A 12,564-nucleotide genomic window follows, 5' to 3' on the forward strand; every position below is an offset into this window, starting at 1 on the left:
CCAAGCCCAATTCCTCCCTTTGTTCTGGGGCTCCGGCATCGAAGGGGTTCGGAGTGGGGCGACAGGAACTCGCCTTCTCTTTAATTGACCTCCGATGATGAAACAATCAACCAAACAATTTAGAAATGTGCATCCAGTGAGATCATCGGGAAAGCTTCTCCAGGAAGGAGCCTGGGGAAAGGAAGGTGGCGGTAATCCACCTGCTCCAGCCGCCTCGGCAGGCCTTGCTGCATGGCATGGCACGGCACAGCATGGCCACCCAGCACCCCTTGGGCCACTTTGCTGCAGTCTTACGCCGGCAGCCACCTCACCGAGGCCAACACCAGGCAAGGGGGCAGCGGGACCTGCCCCAAGAGGGTGAGCTGAGCAGGGATGGGGGAAAATGGCACCACTTCCCATCTACCACAGTGCCAGCACCACTGGCAGAGTTGCAATGTCACCAAGCGTGTCCAGGATGCCACCTCCTGTCCCAAAGGCAGGGGGGTGGCCAGAGCCAGCTGCTCCCATGGGACTCCTGTCCTCCTCATCTCCAGCCCCAGCTCATCCTTAGCTGCTGGATGCCCATTTATCCCATGCCAGCACTGAGCGGCAGCACTGCCTGTCTTTATTCCCAGCCACCCCAGAACCACTGCAAGGCTGCTGCCCTGATGGGCATTTCTAGGACAGGACCCGCTATTCCAAGGTGCTGCGGAGGGAAAACCCTCCCATCCCTACAAGGGGTGCCTCCCTGGGGATTTCCATCCCTGGCACCCTTTCCCCAGCTCTTCACAGCCCAGCAGGAGGGCAGCCACCCGGGAAGGGCTGGCATGGCTCCCTGGCCCCGGCTGCACTGCCAGGGCTGCCCCGACTTCCCCAGCCTGGGCAAGTGCAGGCTCTGGCTTGGCATGCGGCAGGGGCTAATTTTGGCCCAAAGGGTTTCCCTTCAGCAGACTCTGCTGCCAGCGTGGTTTTGAAGACAATCTTAGCTGGAGTCTTCCTTCCTCGGCTGCCAGCGACCCGGAGCCACGCTGGTGTGTTTGTGTTGTGTGTGCATGTGTGTGTGTATCTCCAAACCGCAACAAATATTTCATATTCGTTTTCTTTTTTCCCTTTTTTTTTTTCCCCTCCAAGCTCTTGGCTGTGGTATTTAAATAGTAGGTGTGGTCCCGGCGCTGTGTGCCAAAACCAACACCAGCTCCGGAGCAGATAACCCTGTGAGCAAACGCAGCAGCGAAACCGCGCCGAGCTGCCAGGACAGCCACGCTGGGACAGGCAGCATTGCCGGGTACGGCCATGGCATGGCCCTGCAGGCAGGCGGCAAGTGGGCGCAGTCGCCACGTGGCTCCCTGGCCCCCTACACGAAGGCTCGGCTGGAGGGGCTGGGGCGGGGGGAGGAGGTGGTTGAGGCAGCATGTCCAGCTACAGGGCCAGGCACTTGCTGATTGCTGCATGCAGCCAAGACCTGTTTGGGATGTACCCAGATGGCCTTCGGGGGGTTTTTTTTAATAAATCAAGACAAAATATTTTGCTTAATTGTCTATTTTCCATGTTATAAACAATCAAAATGATTTATAATTTAACATGCTACTTTTCTCAAAAAAAAGTAGTATGTGAGCAAGTGGGAGGAGAAGTCCCTCCAGTGTTTTGAGAGCAGCTCACAAAGAAACTTTCTTATGCCCTGATGTTTTTCTCGTCCAAGCCAAAAGCCCTGAAATATGGTGAACGTCATGTATTTCAGCATGAGTCACTCAGAGAGAACGAGCTGCTTCACCTACCCTGGCAGTGCTGGCGGTGATGGTATGCACTGGGGACAGTGGGGATGGAGGGAATGTGTGGGTGCTCTTGGTCCAAGGATGGACAGAGAGAAATCCAGACAGGTAAGAGAGGGATGAAGAAAGATCGCTGCAGACCCAGAGCCTGAATCCTGCCCTCCCTTTTGCTGGGACTGCAGCCATTTCTGGGGATGGAGAGGGGTTGCCTTGGAGCAGTCATCAAGCTTTGAAGCTTTGTGGCACGAGTATAACCCCCAGGAAGCTCCCAGGGTTGTCCACAGGTGAATGTGCACATGCGTGTGCGGCACTGGTGGTACTGCAGCTGGTCAAGTGGGAGCCACAGCACCCTGGCTCTGGCAGAGCCTGTGCCTGGCTGCTGATGTCCTCCAGGGCAGCACCCGCATCTGAAAACACGGACAAATATCCTTATCACAGCCTTCGATCCTCGAGCATCCTGCGGGGCTGGCAGGGCAGCAGGTTCCTTGCTCTTTTGCTCTCGCAAGGTTTTATTCCAGGGGGGACCCTGTTGCCATTCACAAGTGATGGGACAGTGGGACAATCCCCTGGAGGAGGGATTAGGGGGAAGCCTGGGCTTTCCCAGCCCCAGCACGCACACCCCACTCTCCCCCCGACTCCCTGGGTGGTCCTGATGTAGCAACCCCAGTTTGCTCCTGCCCTAAGCTGGTGCCCCGCAGGAAGCAAGCAGGAGGGGTACTGCCATCCAGCGAGCGTGGTCCCAAAACAGAGAGCACCACGCTGGGATGAACGGTCCCTGTGACCCCCAGCTGCTGGGGTGATGCCTGCAGATGCAGATGCTCCTCTCAGCCAGGTCCAGGGCACCATGCTGCCGGGACTAGAGCCCAGCAGCCTGCCCAGAGGGTGCCTGGGGAGAAGCATCCCCCAGCTGAACAGTCCCCAGGAGTGGCTGTGGGCTGCTTGTCCCTGTGCTGGGCTGGTGCACAGCCACGGCAGGGTGTGCGGCAGGAGCAGCGAGCGCACCCCTCCCTGCCTCCCGGCCCCGCAGCCGCTGCAGCGCTGGAGCAAAGCCGGCCAGGCATGCAGCACTTCACCAGCAGCACAAGGTGTACAGCAAGGCCGGGATCCACCCAGCCCGTGGCAGAGTAGGAGGGTCCTTGGCAGATGAGGTGCTATTTTAAAATCCACAGCCGAGCCAGCTCCCTGCCCGACCTCGGCACGTGTTCAGGCTACAGGCAAACAGCCCCGAGCCCAAACCCAACCTCTAGCGGCCTCTATTTTCCCTGGCTCCATCTTCCCTGCTGTGCCTTGGTCCTGCTCCACCGCTACGTCCCATGTGCTGGTAAGGGGCTCGGCACAGCCACATACTGTGGCTCCCCGGGGACTGTTCAGGCCTGCTGGCACGTGTCCCAGTGTGGAAAGGAAAATAAGGTTTGGATGTCGCCTCCCCAGTCAGGAGAGGAAAAAATCTTTCCAACAAAACACGCTTTTAATTCCTCACCAAGCGTAGCTGGAGTTGGAGTCCCCAGCCCCCCAGATTCCCGGCCAAACAGGGAATTTTCCATGTACATCAAAGCAGAGCCACGCGGTTTTGGAGGAACAGACGCAGAGGCCATGCCCTGTGCACCTGCCTACCCACCTCCTTGTTTTGGAAAGCAGTGATGACCATGAGCAAGTGACCACAGAGGACCCCGAGGTCCCCTGTTCCCCACCATGCCAGTTCAGCCCCTCCTGCTTCCCCGGCACCCTATGCACTATGGGATGCAGGGGTAGTGGGTGACTTTCCCAGGGCTGACGGCCCTAAAGCCATCTCCCCTCACAGATATGCATGACAACTGACTGGACTCATGGCACATGTGATGGTGAGGAGGCTGCTGGAGGGGCAGTCCATGGCACAACCATGCCTATGCCATGGGGAAGACAGAATCTGGTGAGGGGAGAGGGGATCTTTGGGGGGTTGGAGCTGCAAGACCACCCTGGTCCCACTGCTGTCCTTCATGCTTGGCTCCACACCCCTCCTGCTCTGTGGCTGGGGCTGCTGGGGGACAAGGGGAGTTTCTATGGGGCTGCAGTCGAGCCCTGTGGGGCTGTGGAGCATCCCATGGAGGCAGGGGTCTCTGTGGGTCTGTTGTTTGAGCTGCCCGTGCAGCAGTGGGCAAGGGATCATGCAGGGAGGAGCCCACCCCTCAACCCAGGCACTCCCCACACCAAGCCCTTTGTGGACCCTTGCAGGCTTACAGCCCAGGTGTGGGGGTGTGGAGCCGTGGGGTGGCAGGCAGCCCCCCACCATCCCCTTGCCTGAGTGAGAGCCCAGAACAGCTTAGGGGACAGGTGTGGGGTGGGGGCATGAGGTGGCCTCGGGGTCAGTAGAGCAGCACTGGGATGGTGCTTGGTGGCAGAGGAGGAGGAAAGCCTTCCTCACTGCCCCAGGGGGTTGGGGCCTGCCATATCCCACCTGGGACAGAAGCCCAGGCTTGCTCCAAGTGCTTCAAGTGCTTGGATGGATTTAGGGAGCCAGGGTGCTCCTAAAGTGACACAAATCCGGGATTGACCCAGCAAGTCTGCTCCAGCTCACCTGGTGCAAATGGGGCCACAACGGGCACAGGGGCTCAGGGCATGCCGGGGCTCAGGGGACACCGGGGGAGCTCCAGCTGTGCCTGGTCACCTCCCATAGACCACCACTGCCCTGGGTGGGGGATTGCCTCCCCCAGCCCCTCTGGATGCGGGTTTGGTGGATGCACCTCCCCATTAGCCCAATCTGATGCACTTCAAAGCTGGGAGCAGAGCCCAGCTCCAGGTCCTGGGGCAGGAGCCGCCTGCCCTGGGGACATTAGTGGCAGGCAGGGGGACGCGCTGGCAGCCCGGGATGGTGGAGGGGATGGTGGGAGATTCCTCCGGGAATCTGACCTTCCCATAAAGGGGCTGTTCCGGGAAGGCATTGAGGTTGTGATGCCCTGCACCTGAGGCATGAATGGGACCATTACGGGGCCACTCAAGCCTCCTGGGAACTTTTTTGTCTCCAGCCAGGTCTGCTTCCACCCGATGGTGATTTTGGGATTCTTCTCCCCTCCAAGTCCACAATTGCAGGGTCATTTGCATCTAAAATGGGAGCTGGGCCCTTTAGCAGCTTGTCTGCTCCTGATAGCCGGGGCTGGGTGCCTGCTCAGGCACTAAACCCGCTAATGTAATCAGCGGAGCCGGAGGCTTCTGCATATCAAAGGTCCCGGACCCTCTTATAGCAGCCTCCCGGCCACAAATCTACCCTCCACCACCTTTCATCACTGCCGGGGTGGCTGTCACCCCGCTCCTGGGAGCCCCGACTGCGGGGGAAGCCCAAGGAACAGGGATGAAGACCAGCCCTCCCTGCGTGGGGTCACCGCTTTGCCCTTGTCTGCACCCCTCTCTGGCACCCCGCTACTGAGGTTTCCTTCCCTGTAAGGCTGCATGGAGAAGATTTTGTCCCTATGCAGGTAGTGGTGGTCAGGCTGAGGCAGGTGGCACAGCCCCTGCCATCCCCCCGAGGGGGCCACAGGGCCCGTGTGGAGCAGAGGCACCCACAAACACCCTGACTCACATGCAGGGTTACTAACAACATCCGAAATTAAACTGGCTGGGGCAGCCCTGGCCCACATTCCTTGCACCAGGGAGTGGCACCGTCCTCATCCTGCTGTGAGGTGTCCCTAGGGAAAGGACCAGCAGCCCAGGTGCCACATACGGGCAGGGAGAGCACCGCTCAGCATCCACCTAGCGGGGTGCCAGGTGCTGGAGGCAGGGCTGGGTTGGACAGCCAGCACCCCAGGGTGGCCTGGCTGTGGCCGCTGCATGCCCTGAGGCGTGCTTGCAGATCAGCCAACATCTACTCCTCTTGGGAAAGTGCTTTCCTCCTTGCTCATCCTCTCTGCATGCCTCAGGTCTCCCCCCCAGCACCTCCCCTGAGTGTAGAGAGGACACTGCCCCATGGCCCAAGGTGGCATCATGCTGCACCTGCAGACAGCACAGACCTGAGCCAGCTCCACACCCAAAGGCATGTGCTGGGTATTCCTACACCACGGGCTGGTGGCCCTACTCCTCCTGCTTGGGAGGACCCCAGAGTCCCCTTGGGCACTGTATAATCCTCACTGTAGGCAGCTGCTGGAGACCAAGCCCTGCCTGGACAAGCTCTCCTAGTGTCCATCTACAGCAGTGTCCCAGGTCTGCTGGAGGGACATGAGGACACCTACCCAGTGGCACAGGGGTGCTGCGCTGCCTGTGCTGGCTCAACACCATCTGGGGCGCTGGTCCGCGGCTTCCGGCCAGCAGTCACCTCTCAGCAAACACAGCTGCTTCCCCATCCTTCTCCATACCCTGCTGGTGGTGCCAGCACTGGTGCCAGTGACTGTTGCCATATGGTGCTGATGTGTACACACTGCCTGGGCCAGCACAGTGCAGCAGGAGTGCTTGCACCGGGGCACCCAGCACCCCGAAATGATCTGTACCCTTTTGCAAAGAGCAGGGTAGGGAATATCAGGTGCCTGCACAAGGGACCACCACTGCCTGTCCCACATCTGATCCGGCTCACTGGAGATGGGGGCAGGATCCTGGAATGGCTGGGAGCCCCCTGCATGATGGGGAAGGAGCCCTTGGGGCAGGGAAGCGGGTTTTGCCGTACCTGCCAGTTGCTCGGTGCTGCCCAATGTGACCGGGGAGTGCAGCGGGATGCTGGGCAGCTGCAGCAGAACCACCCCAGCAGGGAAAGCTGGTGGTGACTCACTGCCCCGCTGGCCCTGCCTGCTGGGCAACTCCTCCTGCACCCCATCCCTTGGCTTCTGCCAGCCCCTGTGCCCTCCCCATAGCTGTGGCCACAGGCTCAGATCTTGCGGGGTGCTGGGAGGATGCTGGTGAGGATGGCTGCCACCTGTGGGGGACATCCCCTGGGCTTGGAGATGGAGAGACCCCATGCTCTGTGGCAAAGGCAGCACCAGTCCTGCAGCTGGGCAGCCAGGCACCCCTTGTCACCCTGCTCCCATGCCCTGGCTCGGTGGTGCCAGACCCAAGATAGGGGACAGGAGAAAGACATCCCCCACCCCCTTTTCCCCCCTTCCCCACCCTCTGGGGGCAATACACATCCAACCCCTCCCGCAGGGTCCCTCCATCCCCTTGCTCCCGGCTCATGCATGGGCAGGGAGAGAGGGAGCCTTTGTGGGGCTGTCCCTGTCCCCAGAGCAGTGCTTGGGGCTGAGCCGAGCCCTGCACAGCCAACACCTCGCCTGGCCACCCTGGGGTTTGCAGGGGTGTATGCATCCTGGAGGAAGGACACAGGCAGCGTGTGCACGCACCCAGGGAGGACAGAAAGTAATGTAGTGGTGCGTCCATGTAGTCAGCCCCCGTTTTGGGAAGGGGCCATTAGGTCGAGGGGGCAGGTAGAGTTGGGGCAGCAGGCTGGAGGTGGGGAGGGGATCATCTTTGGAAACCTCCCTAGGAGGTTTTGTAGCGGTTAGCTCCTCTGTGTGACTGCTGCAGCAAGTGGGTGTCTGTCCCAGTGCAACCAACCACCACTTGCAGCATGCTATGTGCTCTGGTCTTGCTATGTGCAGGGCAGTAGAAAGCTCAAGAACAGACCCTGACCACGCGTGAAGACCAGACCCCTGCAGTGATGGCAGCAGGGAGGACATGGGATGGAGAGATTTATGCCTAGGGTCTGGCAGCAGGCTGACGTGGGGCTGGCAGAGCAGGGGCCAAGCCCTGCCTGCCCCAGCCATCCCTCACTAGTTCCATGGGTACCTGGGCTCCAGGGGACCTGCACTGGCTCCCAGATGGTACCCCCAGGCTTCAGGAGCACAGCTGTGGATGCATAGATACTTCGCTGCTCCCTGTGCTCCCACAGCTAAAGATGGATTGCATGAATCAGCACAGGGAGCCAAAGACCCCAAAAACAGTGCTCTGGAGAGGTGTGGGAGTACCGGGCACGGGTAGTGGCAGGGAGCTGCAGGAGTTTGGGTTAGCAGGGGCTGGTTTCTGCAGGCAGGCCCCAGCAGTTGGCCCCCAGCAATGCTGGGTGATGGTGCTGCAGGGGTTTAGCTGGCAGTTTTCATTTTTGGGGATTTCCCTGCAGCCCTGCTCCATCCTGGGGGCTGGGTATGGTGAGGGGCAGAGCAGAGGGATCAAAGGGGCGGGGGAGAGGAGCAGCTCGTGAGTTGTGGGTCATTATCTGTTATTAACATCTGTAATCTCCCAGAGAGCAAACTGAGATTTACAGCCTGTTATTAGGCTGTTACTCAACCTGTTGTGCAACAGCTCAATTTAAAAAAAACTGAATGTGATTAATAGCCTGCTAATAAGGGGGAAATCTCTCCTATTTAATTCAAACAGCCTCTGCCTGGGCACTCCAGGAAGATATCTCTTAGCCCAGATTCCCAGGCTGGCTGATGGACTCCTGCTGGGATCTCCGTCACTGGGGACCCCTCATGCCACAGGACATCAGAGCTGGATGGGGACCCTGGGCATCAGCAGGTGCTGCTCGCCCCATCAGATCTGGGCTCTGGGGTCCCAAAGGCATCAGGATGCCGTCACAACCTCCTCCCAGCACTGGCTCCATGTGAAGTGGGGTCCCAGCTAGTCCCTGGCTGTGCCCCGTGGCCACTCTCTGGAAAAGGTGGAAACTCTGAGTCAGCTGCGGTTCTTATCCAAGCATCTCACCTTTTGTTTGGCAGTGACTCGCACCTGACTCACTTTGACCCCACAGCTTCCTGCCCTCCCGCCTTTCACTGCCTGTGATCCAGAGGGTGCCCTCTGCCCCCAGACATCCCTACCCTGGCTACAGCTTCACCTCTTGGCTCCCACCCCCTTTTCCAGGCATCTGAACCACTCCTGCCTGTAAACACCTCCTTGGCCCTGAGACCACCACACTGCTAGTACTCCTTGGTTCCCAAACACCTCTGCCCTGTCTCTTCACCTTTCCAAGTCATCCCTTGGTAGGACAAGGATAAGCAGGCAAGTGTCACATGGCCATTTCCCCAAAACCAAATCTCTGGGCACTATTTTCATCCCACCTGGATCCCAAGGACCTGTCCCTGATCCAGGAGGGGGTCATTGGCACAGTCACAAGTGGAAGAGAAGGTGCCAACAACCCCCTTGCGCTTTGCAGCCTGGACTCACCCTCTGCCGTGCATTCTGTCGATGGCCTCACTCCGCTGGCTTTTGACCCGGTGACTGAACACCATGGTTAATTGGATTGTGGCCAGCCCTGTTCCTGCCCCTGCTACCAGCCCAAGTCCTGCCTGCGCTCCTGGGATGCTCCAGGAAAGCTGCCAGCTGGGACCCACCTCTCTGCAGCCTTTCTCTCTCCCTGCAGCATTAAATCCCTTGGCCTCTTCCCTTTGGGCACATGCTGGCCCTGCCCAGAGGGATGCACAGGCTCTGCCCTGGGTGGAGAGCATGGGTGCCCAGGAGCTGCTGCCATCTGCTGCTGTGGGGTCTTCTCCATCTCCAGTTGAACGCAACATCGCCTGCAAATGCTGGTACTCCAGGTCTTGCCAGCAATAGTTGGTCTCCAGGGCTCTCCTCTGCCTGGCCCGGGGTGGTTGGAGGCACATGGCAATGGAGAAGCAGCTCTTGCCACCTCCAGACAACACCTTGGAGGACTAGGGGGTTCCTGGGCACCTTCTTCCAGCAGCATGAGGTCAGTTTGGGAGCAAACACCCCTGGGGAGGGCTGAGGCTGGGCTGGAGGGCCTGGAGGGCTGTGGGGGCACAGACAGCATCCATGGGCACCAGGGCAGTGGCATGTCACAGTGGGACACACAAGCTTGGAGCTTGGGTCCCCACTTCCCACACCCCACCACCCTGCAAACTCAGGCAGCTTGTCTTCACACTGCTCAGCCAGTGGAGCTGTCACCTGCCACCATCACCCAGAGTGGGGCTGTGGCAGGCAGGGGCTGAGCCCATGGCCCCTAGGTTCTCAAAAGCATCCCAGCCAGCACCTGCTGCCATCTGGGCAGGTGGCCGCACTGTGCCATCCTGCCACATGGTTGCTTAACACTGCAGAGGAGGGCGAACTGAACCCGTCCCGGCCACCCCCACACTTAATTAGGGCCTTCGCAGCGCCTCGTCAGCAGGGCGCACTTGCTGCCCTGGCCGAGCGTCGTTGCGCGCAGCGTGGTGCACGCGGCGCTGGAGCCCTGCCGCGCTGGCAGGCCTGGCCCTGCCTGCATCTCACGTGGCATGGCGGCCAAGCTGCATTTTCCACATTCCTCACAGCTCTGAGTCACCGGCACCTCTGCTGCCAAAACCTTTACCCGCGCCCGGCCATGCCGGCAGCCTGTGCTGGCTCCAGCGTCTGCGCACAGCTCCGCGCAAGGCAATCAGTGCCTGTCCCTGTACGGACTCTCTGGGGTGCCCTCCCCTGCCCTGGACCCCAGCAGCACGGGGCAAATGCTCCTTCCCCGCCCTGGGAAAGCTTTGATGCTGGGGGTCCTGCACCCCATGGGGAGCCAGGAAGCAGCCACCCTTGTCACCTTTGCCCCAGGCAGCCTGGGGAAGGGGTTTGCATCCTCTGCTGTTGCTCCAGGCCACAGCACCCCGCCTCTGGGCACTGCACTCAGCCTCGCTAACCTCCTGCCCCAGCTCACCGCGCCTGACTCTTTCAAAGAGCACAGCGGTGCTGCCAGCAACCTCACCCTGCCAGCAGCCAGCCCGCCCCAGCCCCAGCCCCTGCTCGCGGCCACCTGCACTGCCCCACATCCCCACCTGGGCATGCCAGGAGTGTCACCCTCGGGCACCAGGGATGGCCCAGCACTTGCAAATGTAGCTGCCACCGAGGCCTCAGGTGCATGGGAAGTGCTTGGCTGGTGGCCCCGGGGTATCAGGGAGGCCACAGGGATAGGGTTCAGAGGGAGCGGGCACTGGGTGCCTGGTGGGGTCAGCACAGGGTGAGGATGCTCCCTGCCCTGCTCCAGCAACCTGGGTCTGCCACCCTCCCTGCCTCCTGCCCTAGCCATGGGTTGGGCGTGTCCAGGGTCTCCCTGCAGCCCCCTGCCTGTCAGGGTGCATGGGGCCCCCACCATACATCCCGCCTGGCAGCCCCTTAGGTTGGCTCACTGTCCACAAGGAGCACGAGTGGCTCTCCCACCACCTGCGCATCCCTCCTGGCACAGCACTCCCCAAATCTGCTCTGGGGCCCAGCAAAGCTGCGCCGGGGATTGCTGAGGCCTGGCCCAGCACTGGGGTGAGGTGTGACCCTCCGACATGGCAGCAAATCCTACCCTGGGTGCCCTCCCACAGGACTGTGGGCTCATGCTGGTGCCAACATGTGCTGTGGTTTTTGCTGGGCCATGGCTGAGCCCAGGGCAGTGTGGCCACGTGGGTGGAGGCCACGTGGGTGGACGACAAGTCCAGGCAGCTGGCGTGTCACAGCACCTTGTCAGCCCCATGCTGGGACAACCATGGGGGGGAGCAGCTGGGTGGGTGGTTGGTGTGCATGGGGGATGTACAGGAGCGTGGAGATGTGTGGTCTGGGGGTGTCCGTGGGAGTGCGCCACGTGTCCATGTCCCCGTGTGGCGTGCGGGTGCGTACAAACCTGAACTGAGCCGTGGGACAGGGGGAGGAGTGGGGTGTGTGGGCATGTGGGGGGTTTGCGTATGTGACGGGTGTGGACATGGGGCATGGGGGGTGGAATCCATGGTGTGGGGTCTGGGTGGGCTATGCATGGATGTGGTGGGTGTGCATGGTGTGTATGCCTGTTGTAGGGCAAGTATATACTTGTGCAGGGTGTGCATGCATGTGAGGGGTACGTGTGCATTCAGATGGGGCATTTGCAGGGTGCATGTGTGTATGGGGGACACTGATGTATGCACAGTGTGTTTGGTGGTTGCATGTATGGGGAGGCCTGTGCATGCATACGGGACATGCAGGGGTGTGCACAATGCTTGCGAGGGGGACAGTGGGGGAGCATGAATCTATACATAGGGGTGCGCACTGCAAGGTGCACATGGTGTCAGGGTGCATGTCTGTCCACCTGCGCTGCATGCACACACATGCAAGCGTCCCTGGTAGCAGTTCCCTGCACCGTGGTGTGCCGGTGAGAACCGCCAGCTCACTTGGCAGCGGGTTGGTGAGCTCTCGTGCGAGCAGGTGGCTGGGGAGCCGCCCTGAGCCCTTCCTGGTGCCTCTCCCCAGAGAGGTGGCTCCAAGCCGTGACACAGGGGCCAGGCTGTCTCTTTCCGGCACTTTCCCAGCCTGTCAGGCCAGTCGTGTTGCGTCTTGCTGCGATTTCCCGGATGGCTGCTTGGCACCTGCCTCTTCCCCATCCGGATGGGCAAGTTCCTGGAGCACCAAGCTGGGGCAACACATCGCCCTGGCCCCTGCCCTGCCTCCCCAGCCCCACCCCCAGGCTCCAGCATCCCACCCCAGTTCTGGCCAGCTCCCTGGGGTGCCACAGCCACCCTGCCTGGGTGATGTTGAGCGGGTGGTGAAGGAGCGGGGCTGCGACCGCCTGCGGCAGGCGGGCACTGAGTCACGCCAGGGTTGGGAGGCGCACGGAGAAACCTGCCGCCCCTCCACCGGGTGGTTGGGGCGGCTGGACTGGCTGGGCAAGTCAGGCCCGGGCGGGCAGCACGGGTGCCGTTCATTTGCCACCACAGCTGGAGGACGTGCTGGGAGGATCGGTGCTGGTGGGGACAGGCATGTCCTGGTGCAGGAGCCCAGGGTGAGGCACCCATAGGGGCTGGGCAGGAGGGCAGGGGCTGCCCAGGGCTGGGACCTGGGCGTGCAGAGCCAAGCTGGGCTGGGTCCAGTGAGCTGGGCTCTCCCACTGTACAGGATAGTACCAGCTACATGGGGATGCTCGTCCTTGGAGAGAGGC

This window comes from Phalacrocorax aristotelis, chromosome 6 (assembly GCF_949628215.1).
Source record: "Phalacrocorax aristotelis chromosome 6, bGulAri2.1, whole genome shotgun sequence".
Classification (NCBI taxonomy): domain Eukaryota; kingdom Metazoa; phylum Chordata; class Aves; order Suliformes; family Phalacrocoracidae; genus Phalacrocorax; species Phalacrocorax aristotelis.